The sequence below is a fragment of the Paramormyrops kingsleyae genome, chromosome 4 (genome assembly GCF_048594095.1).
Source record: "Paramormyrops kingsleyae isolate MSU_618 chromosome 4, PKINGS_0.4, whole genome shotgun sequence".
Lineage (NCBI taxonomy): Eukaryota > Metazoa > Chordata > Actinopteri > Osteoglossiformes > Mormyridae > Paramormyrops > Paramormyrops kingsleyae.
The window spans coordinates 29079293-29101775 of record NC_132800.1 but is presented as its reverse complement, the minus strand read 5'-3'; the positions used below and the strand labels follow the sequence as shown (position 1 = coordinate 29101775).

The following is a 22483-nucleotide window of genomic DNA, read 5'->3' as shown; positions in this document are numbered from 1 at the left end:
CATTTTTCCTATAGATATCATCTGAGATTCAATAGGCAAATTATTTTGAGAAGGCATAAAAACTTTAATAACAATTACAATTAACAATTACAATGATGACTACAAACTAAAGGCCTAAAAATAACAAAAATTGAATCATTGTATTGGAAATTCAAATTGGAAAATGAAAAGTCAAACTGGAAAATGAAAAGACAAAAAGGGTTTTTAATTTTATTTTTTTAATTTTTCACATCTGACTCACGAGTGGAAAATTGAAATGCAAATGGTGCTATTTCATTTTAATTTTTGCAGGATTTTTGCGCAGATATTGGGAACGAAATGGCAAAGTGGAGATTGTATTTTCTTTTTATCATTTTCATTTTATTTTTTGCAGAAAATACCTCCCATACAGCAAACAGTCACTCTTAAAAGGATAATTACTGGGTTAAATACTCAATACATAAAACATTCCCCGATAAACCACCCACTTTCCACACTAAACCATAGTAGATATCCCTCCTCAATTTCCCCACACACTCACTCTCTCTCTCACACACACACAGACACACAATTTATTTAACAAGATTAAAACTAGTGATGTGTGATACCGATGATTTCCTTTCCGATCCGATACCAAGTAAAATTCAGGTTGGTGTTGACGATACTGATCTGATACCGATACTTTGTACAAAAACTTAAGGTGTTTGGAAAATCAAAATAAAAGTGTATTTCAAATTACAGCTTCATAATGAATACAATAAACATGTTCTTATTGTTATGAAGAATTATCATACAAGTAAAAACTGAAAAGTTACATGTTAATTATGCTATTTGAACATGTATATCTTACCATTTAACATGTAAATACTTGCCTGAACATTTCAACAAAAAACTTCACACTTTCCCCCATTCCCAGGCTTTTGTTTAGGAACAACAGCATATTTACATTTTTCCCTTTAAGTCTCCTGGCTTTGAAAATATTCTCTCTGCAGGTACAGAAGAAGCAACAATTCTCAGATAACTCATTGCAAGTCTGCTTAGGGCTGGGAAGGTTTTTTCATGCTCTTGCCACAAAACCAGTGGATCCTTATCTCAGGGAATCAATTTTTCCTCTGAGTACCAGCGTATTTCAATGAGTACATTATTAGCAGCTGATTGTTAGCACCAGTGATGTTGGCCTGACAAAACCTGCATGTCAAAATCTGACCAGGACTCCGGTTAGACCCTGAAGTAGAAAGCCCTGATGTAGAGCTAACAGTAGGTGTTGAGCTTAGAGTTAGAGTGGGAGCTGACTGTCCTGTCTGATAGACTTCCTGCATTTCAGTGTGGAGATGTTTTTTCATTACCTCAACATTGTCTTTGTCACGAAAACAAAGGTGCCTAAAGCTAACATCCAGAAATGTACTGGCAGCTAGACAGTGAATGCTCTCAATACCCCTGAATCTGCACTGGCTAGGGAGCTGCCCTGACATTCACAGGCTGCTACAGCCCTGTGAATGAGCGACACGAGTGGAATCACTTTGGAGACTGAAACATGTTTTTCAGAGGAAAGTTCCCGTGTTACTTCTTCAAACGGCCGTAGTGCATCAACTGTTTGCTTGATGAGGGATAATTCTCCCACATTTTCCCCCAAAAGTCAGAGGGCTATGGTCACAGCTTCATTTTGCTCACAGAGCCTCCCCAGAATGTAAAAGACAGAGCTCCAGCGGGTATCTACTGACTGAATTAGCTTGTGTTCTGCCACTTTCAGCTGTTGTTGAATATCCCCAAGCTTCTCTGTGGCCTTTGTGCTGTGGTGAAAAAAGGATACAATCGCACTGCATTTATCCATGGATGATGCCTCCATCCAACCATATTTGCACCATTGTCTGTCACAACTGCAACCACCTTCTCAGTTATGCCCCATTCTTCTGTGATTTGCTTAAGCACTAAGGTGATATTATCTGCTGTATGCTGCCCATGGAAAGTGTGGGTTTCCAAAACAAATTCCCTCATTTGCCAGTTTTCAACAAGATGACATGTTACGGTCAAATATGCCTCTGTGGATACTGAGGTCCACGTATCAGTGGTAAGTACGACCCTAGAAGCATTTTGCAAAGATGCCCTTACTTTGCCTTTGCATTCATCAAACATATTTACAAGATGAGACTGTCAGTTTTTTTCCTTCCTGGGAGTTTATATTTTAGGTCAAGAGCCCTCACTAAGCTCTGGAGACCTTGGTTCTCCACTATGGACAGAGGCTGGAGGTCCTTCACAATCATCTCTGCCAGGCATCTTGTGAGCGTTGCTGCTCTTGGGGAATCATCTACAAACAATATAAAATACACAGGGGCAAAACAAATGATAGGGCTGCATTGCACGGAATGCTTAATCTTATTTAGATTCAGCTATGTATGCAGACTGTCAAAATAGCCTACACTAAGGGGGAGCTGATAGTTTACATACACCTAGACTTAAACTGAAATTGCTAGTAAAAAACACAATTAAATAAACAAATGCCACAATAATTGCATAAGTTTGTCAGTACCTACATTAAAAAATATTCATATCTGTCAAAACAAATACGCCTAATTGAAAATAATACAACTGAGAAATATTGTATAGATATGATGTTATCTGTCTTATCTATGAAATATTTTTCAGTATTTAATTTTTTTTAAAGCCCACAATGGCTGTATAATTGCAAGTACTCTATATATTTTACTGATTGTTGTATTGTTGATATATTTATTCATGTGTTATTTTTAGCTACGTTTTAAGGAATAATAAAGCATATAGCAGGATGAATGTAAGCTAGCCATACTGTTAGGAGTAGACAGGCGCATACCGGGCAAGCTTACATTCATCCTGCTATATTCTATGTTCTATTAAAGTTTAATGACCCCTCCCCCCCAAACCATATGGCCCCCTTAAATGCAACACGTGGCGCAAGCATATCTGGGTATAACCCCTGGACTAATCAGAATAAAGGGATACACCCCCTCCTGCTTATGACGTAATCGGCGAGAAACCCATCTACTGGTAACAAACTCCTTCTACCGGTAACAACATCTAATAAGGCAGCAAAAAAGGATTAACAAAGAAGCCGTTACAAATATACTGTACAGACCATTAACTGAAAAGTCCAGACCAGTCCAAAAACAGAGCAGGGTCAAGCCAGAGGGCCTTAGTGCCTCTAAAAATCTAAAAATTAATTTATTACCTTCTCCATCCATCCATTTTCTTTAACCGCTTGTCCTATTCAGGGTTGTGAGCAGTCCGGACCATCTCCCAGAGGCTACGGGCGTCAGTCAGGGAACAACCCAGTAGGGGGCACCAACCCATCACAGGTATTACTCTTTTATTCATGCTAATTTTCTTATACAACTCTCAGTTACCATAATAGGGAAACAAGTAACAAAGGCTATATATTTACATGCATGCATATGATGTACATGGACAGTCCATTCATGTTAATCTGGGAAAAATTTAAAAGAATGAAATAATATATTATGAACAATAACAAAAGTTATTCAACCGTATATTTAAAAGCTAAATATAATGGATATCGTTAGAAAACATTCTCATTTCTTTTTTATTTTTCATTCTTGTTTTATACTTTTTTACTCATAAGTGAAAATACATATAATAATACAAAATAATATTTACACTAATATATTTATATTACTAAACAAGAAAAATTAATTAGGTGCTGAATCTTTCTGATCGTTCCATTTCTGTCATGGTAAATACTTTTAAATATAAAACAATTACACAGTACATAAACCCTAAAAGTATGTTAATGCTAAGGATGTTTTCACATTTGGTCATATCTTTTGTCAATAGAATATTGACATCCACAATAAATTTGTTGCTCTTTCCATTAGTTTGTTCACATGGTAATCAAAGGTGAAACATTTATTAAACCCCAAATTTAAGAAAATCAAAGTGTGTAGATCATTTGATTCACTTGTTTGAATATTTTGTCCTGATTTGGACTAGCATTGTCCAGTGAATATTCCAGTAACTCTATTACCAACAGAGGGAGTTGTGAGCACACAGATCATGATGTGATCAAAATCATTTCCTGAACACCAAGCTTGTTTTTATCTATTACTCTGAAGAAGGTTGGGAAGCCATTTCTAAGACCCTGGTGCTTCACTGAGACATCGGCAAAATCATGTTACATGTCGATTTGCTCAACAGTGCCCCCTAGTGATTCCTGTCACCATATTGTGATGGGGTTCATGCGGTAAAGCATCTAGCTTAATGTACTTCTCCTGCCTTCCCTCCAGGTGGCTCCACATGTGCCACACTGTGTTTGCATGCAACTATATCTGTGGATCCCAGTGGTCACTGTAACTGCAGCTCTGCTCTGCATGCACCTCTCTGTTTTCATATACATGCAGGGATACAAAAAGGGTGAGTCAGCTGGAGCATCACCGTCACACCCCCTGCTGTGAATTTCACACCCTCCTGGGGGGAGTGGCCCTGAGTGACTGCAGTCATTCCTTTGACTGCATGCCGCCTTTCACAGAGTGGGGTCCTCACTTTCAGACAGTTTTATACCTCTGAGTAGAATCTATGCTGTAGGTTGTCGTGCACGCTACACCTTCACCTGATTCCTGTACTTACGTTTCTGGGAAGGTCTACAGCGCCAGACCACAGTGTAGGGTATGCGGCTGTGCGGCTACCTACAACGTAGGTTCTACGCAGAAGTATTAATCAGCTTTCAGGCTGTTTCCCCTCTGCCTGTGTCTGCTGTAGCTGCCTGACAGTCTAATGGTCATATGGTCTCCCACTTTGGGTTAGTGTGTATCTGTGCTTATGTGCCAAATCAAACTGAACTAACACACTGCCTCTATTTATGCATAACTCCATATAAAATCAAACACAACACAGGACAAATCATGATAAAAAAAATTATTTTACATCAGGGATATTCAACTAAAATTCCAGTTAGAGAGAATTTCTTGAAGCAAAGGTCCGGAAGATCATAATCACTATTTAGTGTGATATATATTTAAGTAGCCTATTAGTTGTATCAACATTGCATGTAATCAATACCTGACTGTCAAATCAAATTAATTCAGTACAATTCAAAAACATTGACAATATTTATTGTCATGTGACATAGAACTGAACATATACAGTGCATATAAAAAGTATTCACCCCCTTGGATGTTTTACCATTTTATTGCTTTTATAAATCAATCATAATCAACATAATTTGGCTTTTTTTGACAAAAAAAAAACCTTTAATGTCAAAGTGAAAACAGACTAACTTAGGCGTTCACAAGCTTTATTCCGAAAAACCAGACAGAAATAGATTGTAAATTTTAAAGACATTAACGGTTTTTATTAATGAACTTTCTGTCCATTTAAGAAAGGCAGCTAAATTGGCTCAACACTGTTATGCATTCAAGACCTCTAAGAAGAAAAATTAAAGACCATCACGGCGGCAAAAAAGCCCCACAATCGGTCTTTGTCAGCTGACGTCACACTCGCTTTAGCCACACTGTATTGTGGGTCAAATCACCATTTTGGTTGTATACAACGCTAGAGCGAACATTTGCGTGCAGCATTATTTTTGGTAAGATGGGACACTCGTGTTGTGTGAAAGGCTGTCATACTAAATCACATGGTACAAATGGCAGAAAGGTGGACCACCACACGAGATTTTTTCGGTTTCCCACTTGGAAAAGAGGATATGGACAGCAGGTAGAGGAGGCTACCCGAGATGAGACCAATTCAGTTTCTTTATATAATTTATAATATTGTCTTGGTTTATTTTACCTTTATTTTATTATTGAAAACGAGAGGTATGCTGTCAAAAGAGATCCAGAAAGCCACACCAGAAATATTAAAACCAATATTTTCATGGATAAGAAAGCCTAACCAAGAGGTAAGAAGCAAGTTGGATGATAAATAATTGTTTTGAGGGTATTTTATGGCTGATTTGACCCGTTTAACATAAGGGATAGGAACAGAAAGCTAACAGGACGAAGGTTCTGTTCTCATTTCACCAGTGTGTAACTTCGTTACATGCAGTGTTAAAAAATATAACAGCCTGTGATCGTATAGGTGAGATACGGACCTGAATACAATTGTGAAGTTGCAAAGGGGATAATGTCAGAGCCACCACGTCTTAATGTGTATAATGTGAATACTTTTGTACATTTACAAAATGTGAATATTCTAGTGTATTTATCTAACAATACACAACGTATAGTGTTAGGAAAATTTCTACTGAATTCACGTTTTCAGTTTTCCTTAAAAGGCACTGAAGATCTTACCGTGGATATGCGGGTGGGCAGCGTACGTTACTCGCCGTCAAACGCATAAGAGCGGCTGTTCAAACCGAAGATCAGTGGCGCGATTTGAAAAGTGCGCCAAGGCTGCGGGTTGGGCACTGAGCTAGAAGCGGTTGGGCTGCTGTGCGCAGATGGTTTGTATAGAAGCACTGACCCAGAGCTCAGTGTTGCCAGTTTAGCGACTTTTTAAACCCTTCTAGCGACTCGTTTTCAAAAAAGCGACTAGCGACGGCGTCATCCCGACGGCACAGTAGATCCGCTGAAATGTCGATGGCTTTGCGAGACAGCGGGAAAGTTAGCGGTAGAGCTAGGCTAGCGGTGCTCAGCCAACCAACCCGGTGAACGGATTCAGCGAGTCCTGACGCAAGCGAACTTAGCTAGCGCCAGCAGCTAAGTTACTATCGCCAGTAAAAAAAAAAAACTTTACCACAGGAACCACACCTGAGTTCACACAATTTATGCGCCTTCGACTGTCGCACTCCAGGGCTTAAAACTTCCGTCCTTCTTCACCTGTCAACCATAACCGGAAAAAAAAACCGCCACCTTACTCTCCCCTACTCAGACGCGACACTCTCCGCGCGGTCGCGATTTCGCGGACATTAGACATTGCTCCGTATCATTGGTGGATAACTAATTTAAAAAAAATTACCGGTAAGAACAATTATGATTGGTCAACAGTGACGTCAATTGAACCCCAAAGCATGCTGGCAAATGGAGTTAATACAGCAATAATACCGATATTGTAGACTAGAGGTCCCTACAAATAGAACATGGAGGATTAGAAGCTATAGATTTTGGTTTACTTAATTCATTTAAGATTAAATGGATAATATATTAAGAATCAGAATAGCCTCTGGAATGTTGTCCCAAACTATTTATGTAATTCTATTGGTGGCAGCTACTGAATGTTATAATATTGTTCATTATTAATATTTAAAAAAAAAAAAACATCACACACAGATCAAATTTTTTCTAAGTAATGATGTAATATTTTTTTTTTACCAATCAGCAACCCTGTACTAGTATAAACAATGAAATGAGATGCCGTATATGGAGGGCCCTTTCACCTTCACATTTCATTCTTAGAGACTATCTCAAAGAAAGCACTAGTGAATCAGAAGCTCAGCTATTTCGTTTGCATAATTTCTGTCACTATGGGTTTAAGTTGCACAAAGGTGCAGGACCTCGAACATGAAAATGTTCAGACCCCAAAGAAGAAGTGTTGTCTTCTCAGTTTCTGCAGGAAGCTGAGAAGGACTAGGCCAAGAGAGGGAGACATGGTTAACTTGGATGAAGTGAGCCATGACATGGCCAATGATTGTCCCGCTGCTGAGAATCAAGAAGAAAATCAGCAGGTGAGCAGCCCACCGGCCAGGGCTGACTCTGTGGTGAAAGAGAAAGATGATGGAGAGCAGCTTCGACACAGGATTGTGAGGAGCAGGCTGGGCAGGAGCATCGTGTCAAAGCAGCCAGACAACATGCAGCGGCTGAGAGCCAGACTGGACATGAGAAAAACCAAATCAGAAAGTGATTTGAGGGAAGCCCCGGAGAAGCAGAGGAGAAGGCCTATGAGGCAGTTTAACAGGAGAAGACCTGTCCCAATGTACACGAAGTCTGACATGGAACTGGTGAGACCGACAAGGTCAGACTGAGTAGAGTCCAGCCATGACAGAACTGTAGAACAGAGCCGTGAGATGTATGTTGAGGACAGGGGCAGCCCAGACACCAGCCTCATGTATGTTCATAATGAAAGGGCTATGAAAGCAAAAATAAAGAGTACTGTTGACTTACATGCTAAGTGGTCGGTGAGTTTTATTCCTCCTATTGACATTTATTTTAGCTCAAACATACAGGTCAGACTTTCAGATATGCAGCCTTTCAAAAAAAACAGAATCATTAAAGGAATTGTGTTGTACATATGACACAGAACTCAGTTTCCTAGCCATGTTCTAATTAGGGGATTCAAATTTGATTATAGATGGTGATTCAGAGGTTTTCATTCCAAATGCGATGGGTGAGATGGGTGCTGAGGTCACACTGGCCTTTAGTGAGATTCCCACTAAGTTACACACTGGTGAAATGAAACAATGCTTCATTTGCCATTTGCACGAGCACATCGGAATGCTTCTTTTGACATATCCCATCTTTTCGCCTTTGAGATCTGGACACAGTTGACAGTGAAGATTGCGGCCTGAGCACAGGCTCAACCATTTATCTGGGAAAGACTAGCATTAGGTACTTGGACTTCTTTGGTGTTGATGACATACAACAAATTATTGTTAAATTTTGACAAAAAATATCAGATATTAAAGAAATCTTATTTTCACTATTTACATAATTTTTAGTACTTGTAATACACTATTTCTGAGTACAGTGGTACCTCGGTTCTCGAACTTAATCCGTTCCGGACTCCGGATCGAATCCTAAAAAGTTCGAGTTCTGATCGAATTTGTCAGTCATTTCAGTTATTGTATTCATTTATTTTCAGTAATTTCAGTTATTGTATTCATTCATTTTCTACATCTATTTCATTTTTTGTGCTCATTCTCATCTGTGTTTTACATTTCCGTTCTTCTTTTAAAATGTCCGTAAAACACTATGTAAACCCTGTGGTTAAAACAATGCTATATGAATACGGATGGATATTAGGAATAATGCCAAGCAGTCCCCAGGGCCCGGGTACGAGGTTGGCAAAAACAGATACTTACTCTCAGAAGAGGAAAAAGCAAATTCAATATGCAGAATAACACCAGACAGACCAATCTGGTGAGTGTAGGCTTTGGAAAACTTCAAAAAGCTTTTGATTTCCCGCAGCTTCGACACTGGAAACGAAAAGGGGCACTATAGTGGTCCCACTTTAAAATGTCACAGCTCCAGAAACGTGCCAATGATTCCTGTGATATATGGACCACTGCAAACAGTCTTCATTACCCACAACTTTCCCAATTGTTTGCCATTTGCAAGTTTTTGCTTCCTCAATTTTTATGAATATTTAAAACCAGTAATTCTATGAAAAATTTGGGCCTAGAGCGAAATTTGGCCTTTCCAGACTATGCTGTCTGTCATGCACAAGCACACACACACACACACACACGTGTACACAGGTTTGTAATTATACCTTTGTGGGGACTCTCCATTCATATTTATAGGGAAAACTCTAATCGCAACATGACGACCCTAACCCCTACCCAGCCCTAACCTTAACCATAAGTAACCCAACAAAATACAAGACAAGGCATCAGTAAGCAGTGTGTCACAGCAGCACCTCTGCAGCAAGAACGGGGGTTGTCCTCCGGCCGCAGTTCCTGGGGAACGCATGCCACTCTGGTCTCAGACAACTTAAGCGACCTTTTCCCTCCTTAGGAAAGTAGGGATATAGAGACCTCAGCTCAGGGAAGATCAGGCTCTACTTTACCAGAGGCTGGTGTGCCTCTACTGCCCCGTCGCAGCCGAAGCCCACTAGCAGCCAGTTAACCTCGCTCCACAACTGTCTGTAGGGGGCGCACAGAGGGCTGGGTCAGCCTGCTGAGAGGCGGACAGGAGGGTGAAGAGGCCAAGTGGCAGAATGCCATTGAGTGACAACTGAAATCGTGAGGTCAAGCACAGTAATGATGATATAATAATGATAATGATAATAATAGTTCTGGAATAGTTACTGTTCGGGGACACGGGCAGTCCCCGTGGCCCTTCCCCCGCAGCCTCACCTTGGGAGCCAGCCCTCCAGTGCTTTCTGGGTGTTCTCCAGGGATTTGGTCTCAGTCCTCATCCAGCCAGTGTTGCCAACTTAGCGACTTTGTCACTATATTTAGCAAGTTTTTAGAACCTTCTAGCGACTTGTTTTCAAAAGCGTCTAGCGACAAATCCAGCAACTTTTTCTGGTGTTATTGGAGACTCTGACGAGAAAGCCCTCTGGAATGAAGGGTGAAACATCTTCAAGGAACTAAACAAGTCCAGTTGCCACTGAGTAACCTATTTTTGAGATAACCATGACCTGGTTGACTGAGAATCTTCACAGACACAAAGCACGCGTGTATCGTTCTTACTCTTCTCACTGAGCAGCGGGTGCTGCCGTGGGCTCCTCTCCTATCCCACAGCACTCATAGGCGGCCAGTCCTCCCACAGCAGCCCCGCCCAGCTGTAGTCATAGCAGGAGATGTGCATCATCTTCTTACATTGCCATTGACAGTTTTTTTCAATTATCCTTTTTTGGTCCGGTTAGATTGTTAATGTAGATTTTATACAAAAAATGTTATGGGTAAAAATGTTAACTGTTCACTTGTTTACTGTGACTTGTACACTTAAGCAAACTTTAAAAAAGTAACTCTGCCAGAGTGTCTCTTTGGGGTCCCTTTTGCCAGTCCTGAGCCCGGATAAAGAAGAAGGTTTGGAATTATGATATATAATAAAAAAAATATATATAAAAATCGACAGAAGAAAGTTCTAAACGTGTCTGGGGTGGTTTTAATCACTTTTTGTCTCTCCCATGACATTATTCCTCTCTCCTACAGCGTCCATTACAAAAATGTCGATATCTTTGCGAGACAGCGGGAAAGTTAGCGGTAGAGCTAGGCTAGCGGTGCTCAGCCAGCCAACCAACCCGGTGAACGGATTCAGCGAGTCCTCACGCAAGCTAACTTAGCTAGCGCCGGCAGCTAAGTTAGCTATCGCCAGTAAAAAAAAAACTTTACCACAGGAACCACACCGGAGTTCCTCAAACAATTTATGCGCCTTCGACTGTCGCACTCCAGGGCTTAAAACTTCCGTCCTTCTTCACCTGCCAACCATAACCGAAAAAAAAAACCGCCACCTTACTCTCCTCTCCTCAGACGCGAGACTCTCCGCGCGGTCGCGATTTCGCGGGCATTAGACATTGCTCCGTATAATTGGTGGATAACTAATTAAAAAAAAAATTACCGGTAAGAACAATTATGATTGGTCAACAGTGACGTCAATTGAACCCCAAAGCATGCTGGTAAATGGAGTTAATACAGCAATAATACCGATATTCTAGTCTAGAGGTCCCTACAAATAGAACATGGAGGATTAGAAACTATAGATTTTGGTTTACTTAATAATTCATTTAAGATTAAATGGATAATATATTAAGAATCAGAATAGCCTCTGGAATGTTGTCCCAAACTATTTATGTAATTCTATTGGTGGCAGCTACTGAATGTTATAATATTGTTCATTATTAATATTTAAAAAAAAAAAAAAAACATCACACATCAATTTTTTTCTAAGTAATGATGTAATATTTTTTTAACCAATCAGCAACCCTGTACTAGTATAAACAATGAAATGAGATGCCGTATATGGAGGGCCCTTTCACCTTCACATTTCATTCTTAGAGACTATCTCAAAGAAAGCACTAATGAATCAGAAGCTCAGCTATTTCGTTTGCATAATTTCTGTCACTATGGGCTTAAGTTGCACAAAGGTGCAGGACCTCGAACATGAAAATGTTCAGACCCCAAAGAAGAAGTGTTGTCTTCTCAGTTTCTGCAGGAAGTTGAGAAGGACTAGGCCAAGAGAGGGAGACATGGTTAACATGGATGAAGTGAGCCATGACATGGCCAATGATTGTCCCGCTGCTGAGAATCAAGAAGAAAATCAGCAGGTGAGCAGCCCACCGGCCAGGGCTGACTCTGTGGTGAAAGAGAAAGATGATGGAGAGCAGCTTCGACACAGGATTGTGAGGAGCAGGCTGGGCAGGAGCATCGTGTCAAAGCAGCCAGACAACATGCAGCGGCTGAGAGCCAGACTGGACATGAGAAAAACCAAATCAGAAAGTGATTTGAGGGAAGCCCCGGAGAAGCAGAGGAGAAGGCCTATGAGGCAGTTTAACAGGAGAAGACCCTTCCCAATGTACACGAAGTCTGACATGGAACTGGTGAGACCGACAAGGTCAGACTGAGTAGAGTCCAGCCATGACAGAACTGTAGAACAGAGCCGTGAGATGTATGTTGAGGACAGGGGCAGCCCAGACACCAGCCTCATGTATGTTCATAATGAAAGGGCTATGAAAGCAAAAATAAAGAGTACTGTTGACTTACATGCTAAGTGGTCGGTGAGTTTTATTCCTCCTATTGACATTTTTTTTAGCTCAAACATACAGGTCAGACTTTCAGATATGCAGCCTTTCAAAAAAAACAGAATAATTAAAGGAATTGTTTTGTACATATGACACAGAACTCAGTTTCCTAGCCATGTTCTAATTAGGGGATTCAAATTTGATTATAGATGGTGATTCAGAGGTTTTCATTCCAAATGCGATGGCTGAGATGGGTGCTGAGGTCACACTGGCCTTTGGTGAAATTCCCACCAAGTTACACACTGGTGAAATGAAACAATGCTTCATTTGCCATTTGCATGAGCACATCGGAATGCTTCTTTTCACATATCCCATCTTTTCGCCTTTGAGATCTGGACACAGTTGACAGTGAAGATTGCGGCCTGAGCACAGGCTCAACCATTTATCTGGGAAAGACTAGCATTAGGTACTTGGACTTCTTTGGTGTTGATGACATGCAACAAATTATTGTAAAATTTTGACAAAAAATATCAGATATTAAAGAAATCTTATTTTCACTATTTACATAATTTTTAGTACGTGTAATACACTATTTCTGAGTACAGTGGTACCTCGGTTCTCGAACTTAATCCGTTCCGGACTCCGAATCGAATCCTAAAAAGTTCGAGTTCTGATCGAATTTTTCAGTCATTTCAGTTATTGTATTCATTTATTTTCAGTCATTTCAGTTATTGTATTCATTCATTTTCAGTCATTTCAGTTATTGTATTCATTTATTTTCTACATCTATTTTATTTTTTGTGCTCATTCTCATCTGTGTTTTACATTTCCGTTCTTCTTTTAAAATGTCCGTAAAACACTATGTAAACCCTGTGGTTAAAACAGTGCTATATGAATACGGATGGATATTAGGAATAATGCCAAGCAGTCCCCAGGGCCCGGGTACGAGATTGGCAAAAACAGATACTTACTCTCAGAAGAGGAAAATGCAAATTCAACATGCAGAATAACACCAGACAGACCAATCTGGTGAGTGTAGGCTTTGGAAAACTTCAAAAAGCTTTTGATTTCCCGCAGCTTTGACACTGGAAACGAAAAGGGGCACTATAGTGGTCCCACTTTAAAATGTCACAGCTCCAGAAATGTGCCAATGATTCCTGTGATATATGGACCACTGCAAACAGTCTTCGCCACCCACAACTTTCCCAATTGTTCGTCATTTGCAAGTTTTTGCTTCCTCAATTTTTATGAATATTTAAAACCAGTAATTCTATGAAAAATTTGGGCCTAGAGCGAAATTTGGCCTTTCCAGGCTATGCTGTCTGTCATGCACAAGCACACACACACAAACACACGTGTACACAGGTTTGTAATTATACCTTTGTGGGGACTCTCCATTCATTTTTATAGGGAAAACTCTAATCCCAACATGACAACCCTAACCCCTACCCAGCCTTAACCTTAACCATAAGTAACCCAAACAAAATACAAGACTTTTGGCATTTTAACTTTTTTGATTGTATTCACAGATCCTTGTGGGGACCTGAAACATCGTCCCCACAATGTCAAAATAACAGGCTTTTATTACATTGTGGGGTTTATTTCGTCCAGGCAATGTAATATAAACCTAATCCACACATACACACACACAAAGGCATTTTTTTTGTAACATACAGCCCATTAAAAAAACTGAATGGTTCATATATGGTTAGCAGAATGTTTTCTTACACATCTCTAGTATGACTACTTTGTATGTTTTTATAAGTTCCCTACAACAGTGCGTTTTCTTATATAATTATGGCTGCATCCATACAAAAAAATCCCACATGAAATTTACATGGGATTCTTGTGCTTACATTAATAGAATAAAAAGTTTCTAATACTTCTTTATATTGTACCATATTAATTTTATGTGAAATGCACATGTAACACCATATTAATGTAGGGATATGATACATTTTTAATACATTTCTTGTACGTTTTCCTGTTTCAGATTAGAAAATACTGTTCTTATTTTATAATATATTATTTTTTTTCATATGAAGTGAGTATGTGTTCAGTAAGCATTTCTTTTATGTTACTAGGTAATTTCTCATATGATACTCAATATTATTATTGTACATTTTCTCCATGATTCACAGATTTTACTCCCTTGCTCTTTATTGTTCATGTACAAACAGCAGGATTACACACAATGGTAAAATTTTGGTTTGACATTTATTTTCAACAGACAAGATCACTAGGATCAGAACTAACTGGGGTACCAACCACACATTTTTGACAATACAGTTGTGGTCAGAAGTTTACATACACTCTTCAGGGGCATGAAAATCATATTAATTTTGGGCTTTTAATGATTTATTTGAACCGTTCAGCACTCTAGAGTTGAATTGAAAAAAATATTTTCATTAATTTACCTCTCCTAATTTAAAAATCTCCGTTAATACAAAATACAAAAAATGTGCCTCGTTGCCCCACTTGTGAGTTTTTGGTTTCTCTCCTCCGTTGTCATCTGGCTTTCATTATTTCATTTCTTTCCTTCCTTTTTCCCCATTCTGTATTACTCTCTCTAATGATGCTCAATGTATCACAACACATCCATGTAAAGCACCTTGGGGCGACTCTGTTGTGAAAGGCACTATATTAAAATGTATAAAATTTAATTGAATTTTCTCTCAGTAAGAAATATTTTTGAAGGTTTTCAAGAATTCCCCGAATGACGGCTGGGTCATGCCAACTGAAAGTTCTCAAACAATGTTCCTCTTTTGTTCATGTTTGTTTTTCTGGCACTGAACCAACAGGAATCCATAAATACTAGGACCAGTCTTATAAATACCATCTACTAGGTAAGATTTTCCCCCAAATTTTTCACCATTTTCCACTAAAAAACACACATCATTCTGAAGAAACGCTTTTGCTGTTAAAACATGGGGAACACATGTTTATATTGGCCTAATGCACAGGATATACTCACCACAGTGTCAATTCATACCAATCTATTCCTGGCCTTTTATTTAAGTTGAGGTGTAGCAATATGAAGCACGTGTACATATGGCCCTGGTGATATTTTTGTACACCATAAAATGCAAAACGCCCCTCTTTGCATGTGAAACGCGGATAATTTACTTGTTGTTATAATTATTTTTTAAATGAACTCTAATTACCGTTAATCATCACTAACTACACTTCCTCAGAGAATTAAAGGGTAACATGTCAACACAAGCCCCCCGACTCGCACTAACCAGGCCGCAGGGAGATTAAAGAGAAAATATCCAGCAAAGCACTGCACTTTTAATAAACATTTAACAGATTATGAGCCCGTTTCTTTAAAATTAGGCTAAATGTTTCGTCCCGTGTACTCCAGTAATACATTCATGTCCCAAACATATTTGTATCTGAAATGAAACGGAATACTACACTACAGCGAATGCATATAAAGCTCTGCTTAATTACAAAGCAATGGGACTGCATATCAATTATGGATCAGAGGGAGAAGGAAATGTAGGTCTACTGCCATGCAATCGTACCGTGAGGACTACGGTATTCTAAAGAAAGTGGCGGTATTAATTACAGGCGCTTTCTCGGGGTTCACTTTCAGCAGTCACCTCCAACCACCTCTGATGTGGCTTTGTCTTCTTGTCTTCTCCGTGTTCATTTTTGGAAACGGTTACACATGTCTTGCGGTGCCTTTGATCAAAAATAGTCGCGCTAATTCTGGGGTTTGTGCCCGCCGCGGTTGCGTGCGTGGGCGTGGACGCTCGGTGGCGTGCCTCGCTGTCTGCCTCGCGCGCCTGCGCGCGCGCTGCGCCGCACGAGCGAGACCGAAGGACCGTTTCAGCGATAGCACGCAGTAAAGGCGCCCGAGACGCGGGCCACTGTAGGTGCAGGAATAAGGAAATATATGTTAATTACACTTTATATGTGCAGGAATAAGTGTTGCTATACTTCTTTAGACAAATACGGAAATTAAATTGTTACTGTATATGAGAAAACTAATAATATTCAGGATAATCAGTATACTCCCAACATACAAATTCATTAATATTTCTAAAATATTTTATATCTGATGCCAGGCTCATTCGGTTTAACGGGAATGTGTACGACACGGTATTTTACAGGTGGAGAAAAATATACTTTCGTTCTTTTTTATCTCCTCCCTCATTCATAACAGAGGGAGTAACTCCCGTGAAGAACTACGTCACCAGATGGTTCAGTATAAAACGCGCTTCTCCTCCTGGCTGCGAATCAAACCCTGCGCTCCTGTAAGTTTTATGTGTCAGTCCTACTACAGCCGCTTTTGATATTCTCTTCGCGAGCGAATATATTAATTTGGCATTTGGAATAGAGGTATGTAACAAAATTTACATTTTTAAAGTAAGATATTTTTATATTATTACCAAATAATGCAGAACAGCAAACAGAATATGACAAATACCTACAAGTGTGTTTATATATATATATATATATATATATATATATATATATGTTTAATTTTTAAAATTTTTATTTTCCAAACTATTACTGAGTACGGCTGTACCGTTACAGCTGGCAGTGGTGCCAGGGGACATTCTGGCCCTGGGACTTACTTGCCCTTTTGGGTGACCCCCAATGCAGTTTCCAGAATCTTCAGAAGCTGCCAGCTTCCCAGTACGGTACCTGTCTTGCATGTGTGCTGCAAGGCCAGGCCCTGGACAAGCACCCCCGAGGGGTGATATTTAGGGAGTGCTGTGGCGATGAAGGGGCTGTGGACACGTATTCGGGGTGAAGCACCTCTTCCCCTGAAAGGACAGGCACAGAGCCACCGACACACCGGAGTCCAGCTGAGGTCCGATCCCTGTACGGCGGGGCTCTGGCTTGGCCATTAGCGGCCTCCGGGTCCACATGCGTGGTGCTGGTCACTCTGGGGGTGTGGCGGATTCCCATTGGCCGCCGCGTCCCACATGACGTGCCACCCTGCAGTGACCATTATGGAAGCTACCTGTGACGCAGAGGCAGGTAGCGCCACAGTCGGCTTGCCTGCTCTTCCGTGTGGCTCCAGAGAGCTTTCCGGAAGACGGCTCGGGCCCATGTGGTCGTTCACACTGACATCGACCACGAGTGAGCAGTGAAAGTTTCAGTAATTGGAGTGGATTGCTGGAGCGGGTCAGATTATTCAGGGTTACTGCAGTAACTGCCCTCTGGGGATCTGAACAGACAACCTTGTGGTTACAGTGACATGACCGAACCCTGTATGTTCTGATGTATACAAACTATTAGGCTTGCTGGTGCCATTCGAAAGCTAGTGTTTCCATGGTATCATGTAGGGATGGATATGCAGGCTGTGGATTCTCTGTAATGTCACTGATAATTTAGCACCTCAGCAGCATTGTCAAGGAGAAGCATGGACCACGTTTCTCTTTGAATTTTTAGTCAGCAATAAGCCTGCTGCAATATGAAGATGGAACTTGATATATTTCTTAATTTTTTTTTTCTTGTGAGGAATCATCATTGAAAATCTTGCATGTGCTTTGGTTGGATGTAAAAAAATGGATCTGGAAAAGTCTGACTTATCTCTACTTCGAATGGCTCCCGATACCTTCAGACGGATGACTGAAAAACCTCAGCTTCTCTTCACCCCCACTAATCATATAACTCATAACCTCAATTATCTCCCCATGTGACTCGTCGCTGCCTCTTTTCGATTGTCTCTTTTTTCTGTCTCTCTAGAAGCATTTTTTTTTAAATTTAGATTAACAGAACAAAGACTTAAAAATTAGAAACTTAGACCTTTGCTTAAGCAATTAAAAATACATCTTTGACAGTAAAATTTTACTCTGTGCTTAGCTATGGACACGCAAAAATGAACTCTTTGTGACCCAAAACAGTCACTGAGCTTCGAAATACTGACAATTTACTTCAGACTACTTTCTTATCAGATCCTGCCAGAATTCAGTTGAATAATAAATGTTCTTTGACAGACTTTTTCGCGCTGTTGCCCAAGCATGTGGAGAGGCTGAGTATCTGTTTTATCGTGACTGTATTCACAAGTGAAACATACATAGGATCCATGCAGGAATATGGTCCTTAATTACTTATATGGCATATACAGCACAGGGAGGGGAAATGTAGGCATATATGTGTTATTCATGGATGATATTAATAGGAAAATGTTTTCAAATAATCTTTAATACTTGTTAATTATTCATATCAGGCCTTTTGAGAGGCAGGCCTGTTGTGAGATAGTTGCTCAGTGGGTAGCAATGTCAGTAGGCCTCCATTGCTGTGGGTTAGCATCTTGCCATTGTTCAGCATGTGTGTGGTGTTTGCATGTTCTTCCCATGTCACACAGGGTCCCTCCGGTAGTCTGAAGTTCAGGCTGACTGGCATCTCTAAGATTACCAAAGTGTAAACTGCTGTCGTAACATGTTTTTTTTTTTCTTCTTTTCTGTGAGGTAATAAGCAGGCAAAGAAACAGACAGAAAATAAATATGCGGCACGCCACTGTTGCACAAAATATTACTGCTGTCCGCCAGATGGCGCTTGTGGTTTAATGATAACCAGCCAGCCGAGGTTGTAGACGGCAGTTGTTGACAGTTTAATAAAAATAACAAGAGAATGCAACAGATGTCTTAATAGGAGATGGTGTGTGAGCCAGATGTGATGAATTTATTACCGTTTTGGTTAGAATATTAGACAGTCGTGATTATAAGCCGACCCGGCACTTTTTCAGCAACTACTTTTGGAAAAACAGGTTTTGGAATACTTGATCTTTACCTTTTTAAATATATATTTTTAGAACATATAAGAAGTTAAAAAGTTAACCAGCTCACTGTTAAAACAGAACCTGGTCACAAGTGGGACCTTGTGCAGTTTTATTTTGATAATCGAATAATCTGATTTATTATGGGGGCGGGGCGGGGCGGGGCGGGGGATGGGTACATTAGTCAGTGTTACAAACTCCAGAACCATAGATAGGCGCAGAATGTTTTCGATGCAGCAGACCCACATACAGGGCGTAATAAAACGGATTATGGCGGCCGTGTGACTCTTTAAAACACAGGAGATGCCAGCTATTCCGAAATGGAGGTTACTCTCTTTATTAACAGCCACTGTTGCTCTAGTACGAGCAGCGGCACAGAGAGAGTATCCAACAATTCACACGACACTCCGTGTTACACGCTAACGAAACGCACGCATTACACGGGTACGACGTTTACTATTTAAAACATAAATACACAAATACTCATATTTACACTGTTTAGAGATAAGTGCGACGCAGTGCATAGTATACTGCATAATTATTCTTGCTGACCAACCCAGTGGCGTCATATTTTCGTCAGCCAATCGTGGACAGTGGGTGGGGTTAGAACAAACCCGCACAGGCGCTTGTTCTCTGTTTTAGGTCTATGGTGGCATTCCGGTCCTCGAGTTTTTAATTCAATTAATGGACTCTGCTCGCTGCTTTTTCTCCCGTTTAAATCGTTGTAATGCTCCCATAAGATGTAATTAGGGAAGGTATAGAAATTAAACATGACGCCGCGAGTCAGATAATGACAGCTCTGTGTGAAGAAGCGGTCCAGCTTACTGGAATGCTGGCTACATTTCTGTGTGACTGTACAGACCTACAGCCTTGCATTATTACTCAATTGACTAATCACTCTCATTTGTAATGGTCACATAGTCAGGGCCTCAGATCTCGCCTTCCTCCGGCCCTGTGCAGAACTCCATACCCCGTTCTCCGTGCTAATGAACAGCCAGTTTAGCTCGGCGGGGAGCCGCCCAGCTGAGAGATTGACGTCTGATTCCTTCGTTACTTTAAACGAAGTGGCAAGAAGGAAAATAATATTTGCCAAGGAGAGGCTGGCGATGGCAGGGAGAGGGAGGGCGTACCTTGCCCTTTCACTCACCCATCTCAGGGCTTACCTTGCCCTTTCACTCACCCATCTCAGGGCATACCTTGCCCTTTCACTCACCCATCTCAGGGCGTACCTTGCCCTTTCACTCACCCATCTCAGGGCATACCTTGCCCTTTCACTCACCCATCTCAGGGCTTACCTTGCCCTTTCAGTCACCCATCTCAGGGTGTACCTTGCCCTTTCACTCACCCATCTCAGGGCTTACCTTGCCCATTCACTCACCCATCTCAGTGCGTACCTTGCCCTTTCACTCACACTCACCCATCTCAGGGCGTACCTTGCCCTTTCACTCACCCATCTCAGGGCGTACCTTGCCCTTTCACTCACCCGTCTCAGGGCGTACCTTGCCCTTTCACTCACACTCACCCATCTCAGGGCGTACCTTGCCCTTTCACTCACCCATCTCAGGGCGTACCTTGTCCTTTCACTTACACTCACCCATCTCAGGGCGTACCTTTCCCTTTCACTCACCCATCTCAGGGCTTACCTTGCCCTTTCACTCACCCATCTCAGGGCATACCTGGCCCTTTCAGTCACCCATCTCAGGGTGTACCTTGCCCTTTCACTCACCCATCTCAGGGCGTACCTTGCCCTTTCACTCACCCATCTCAGGGCGCACCTTGCCCTTTCACTCACCCATCTTAGGGCTTACCTTGCCCTTTCACTCACCCATCTCAGGGCTTACCTTGCCCTTTCACTCACCCATCTCAGGGCGTACCTTGCCCTTTCACTCACCCGTCTCAGGGTGTACCTTGCCCTTTCACTCACCCATCTCAGGGCTTACCTTGCCCTTTCACTCACCCATCTCAGGGCGTACCTTGCCCTTTCACTCACCCATCTCATTAGTTATTTCGGTGCTGCTGCCTGCAGTTATAAGCTGCTTTGTTAATTGCACTGTCACTGGCGCCGCAATGAAACTGAAGTAAAGAAAATCGGAAATATCACAAGAAGTGCCTGCTTCTCCCAATGTATTTTGTGAAATGATTGACTGGCAGCAGAGTTGCAGTGCAGGTCGAGATAAATGCCCAGTGACCTGATCACAGACCTCGCATAAGCTCTGTATGGTGATAGGTGACGGCTTGCCGAATAGCTTAACCCAGTGTATCATTTTGTGAAATGATTGACTGGCAGCAGAGTTGCAGTGCAGGTCGAGATAAGTGCCCAGTGACCTGATCACAGACCTCGCATAAGCTCTGTATGGTGATAGGGGATGGCTTGCCGAGCCAGTGATGGGTTACACTCTGCTTTCTGAATCAACTGCCAGTTTTTGTTTGCCAGTCCGTCCTTTTGTATTGCCTAATGTCCATGATGTGAAATCAGTGCAGTAAATATGGAATTCGTTGCAGTGAATATAATTGTTTCATTCAGTGCACTATTTATCAGTGCAGTGAAGCTTTATTATTGCAGTGGATGTTTTTGATGGAGCTTGCAGGTATTGATGTAGTGCAAGAGATGAAACAAGAAACGCACAGAAGTGCTAGACCCCTGTCCATGAAGTGCTGCAGAACTGTGGTGAACAGTGTACTTGTTACGAGACCGAATGCCTATCAGGGTTGCTGCTCTCCGTCAAAGCTGCATTCGCTGTGACTATCTGCTGCGTGGACAGCTTGTTTTCACATAATGTTACAAGATTTTTGTAGAACCTGCTACAGATGTGTCTGTGAAATTAGAGGTGTTACATCTGAGATGTGAGATTGTGAAAGCCCCCACTGCCCCCCCCCTCCCACATGTCGTTGTCGCACGAGATACCAAAGTGTGGGAAATAGTCACAGGTACTACCTTGCAAATTCCTGTTTACCATTTATCTTTCCGTTCTTTAAAAACTAATCTAAGCTGCTGCAGTCAGATTTTTTAAATTATGGGCAGGACATGTTGATATTAATAACCAATAACTGAGGAGGTGGCGTGGGTGGGGCGGGGCGGGGGGGGGGTTTTGGGGGGGGTGCTTGTTACATTTGCTCAGCCTAAATTAATGGACACCAGCAAACACAGGAGAAGCCTTTTCTGCAGCTTTCTGAGATGCTGCCCATAGTTGCTGAGCGTCTGCCTTCAGAGCGTCTGCCTTCAGAGCCTGACCAAAGGAATCGGCCCCTGGCTGTGTCCTGGCGCAGCCGCTGTCTGGGCGACATGAGCGTCCGTCTGCCTTCAGAACGTCTGCCTTCAGAGCGTCTGCCTTCAGAGCGTCTGCCTTCAGAGCCTGACCAAAGAAATCGGCCCCTGGCTCTGTCCCGGCGCAGCCGCAGTCGGGGAGACCTGAGCGTCCGTCTGCCTTCAGAGCCTGA

General features: G+C 41.5%; 1 protein-coding gene and 1 long non-coding RNA gene across 2 annotated transcripts in view; one reads left to right on the top strand and one right to left on the bottom strand.

The window, feature by feature from the left end:
* Window positions 1-5062: 5062 nt before the first annotated feature.
* On the bottom strand, window positions 5063-11065 carry LOC140588808 (uncharacterized). Its single transcript, XR_011990006.1, has 2 exons — window positions 9977-11065; window positions 5063-9797 (listed from the first exon to the last, which is right to left on the bottom strand). It is a non-coding gene; the product is annotated as an uncharacterized lncRNA (long non-coding RNA).
* Window positions 11066-16134: 5069 nt separating this feature from the next.
* Window positions 16135-22483, top strand: part of LOC111833998 (uncharacterized) — a 36055-nt gene continuing 29706 nt past the window's right edge. Inside the window, exon 1 of the mRNA XM_072711711.1 lies at window positions 16135-16653. The gene's annotated coding sequence lies outside the window, so the exon portion shown is untranslated. The remainder of the gene's footprint in view (window positions 16654-22483) is intronic.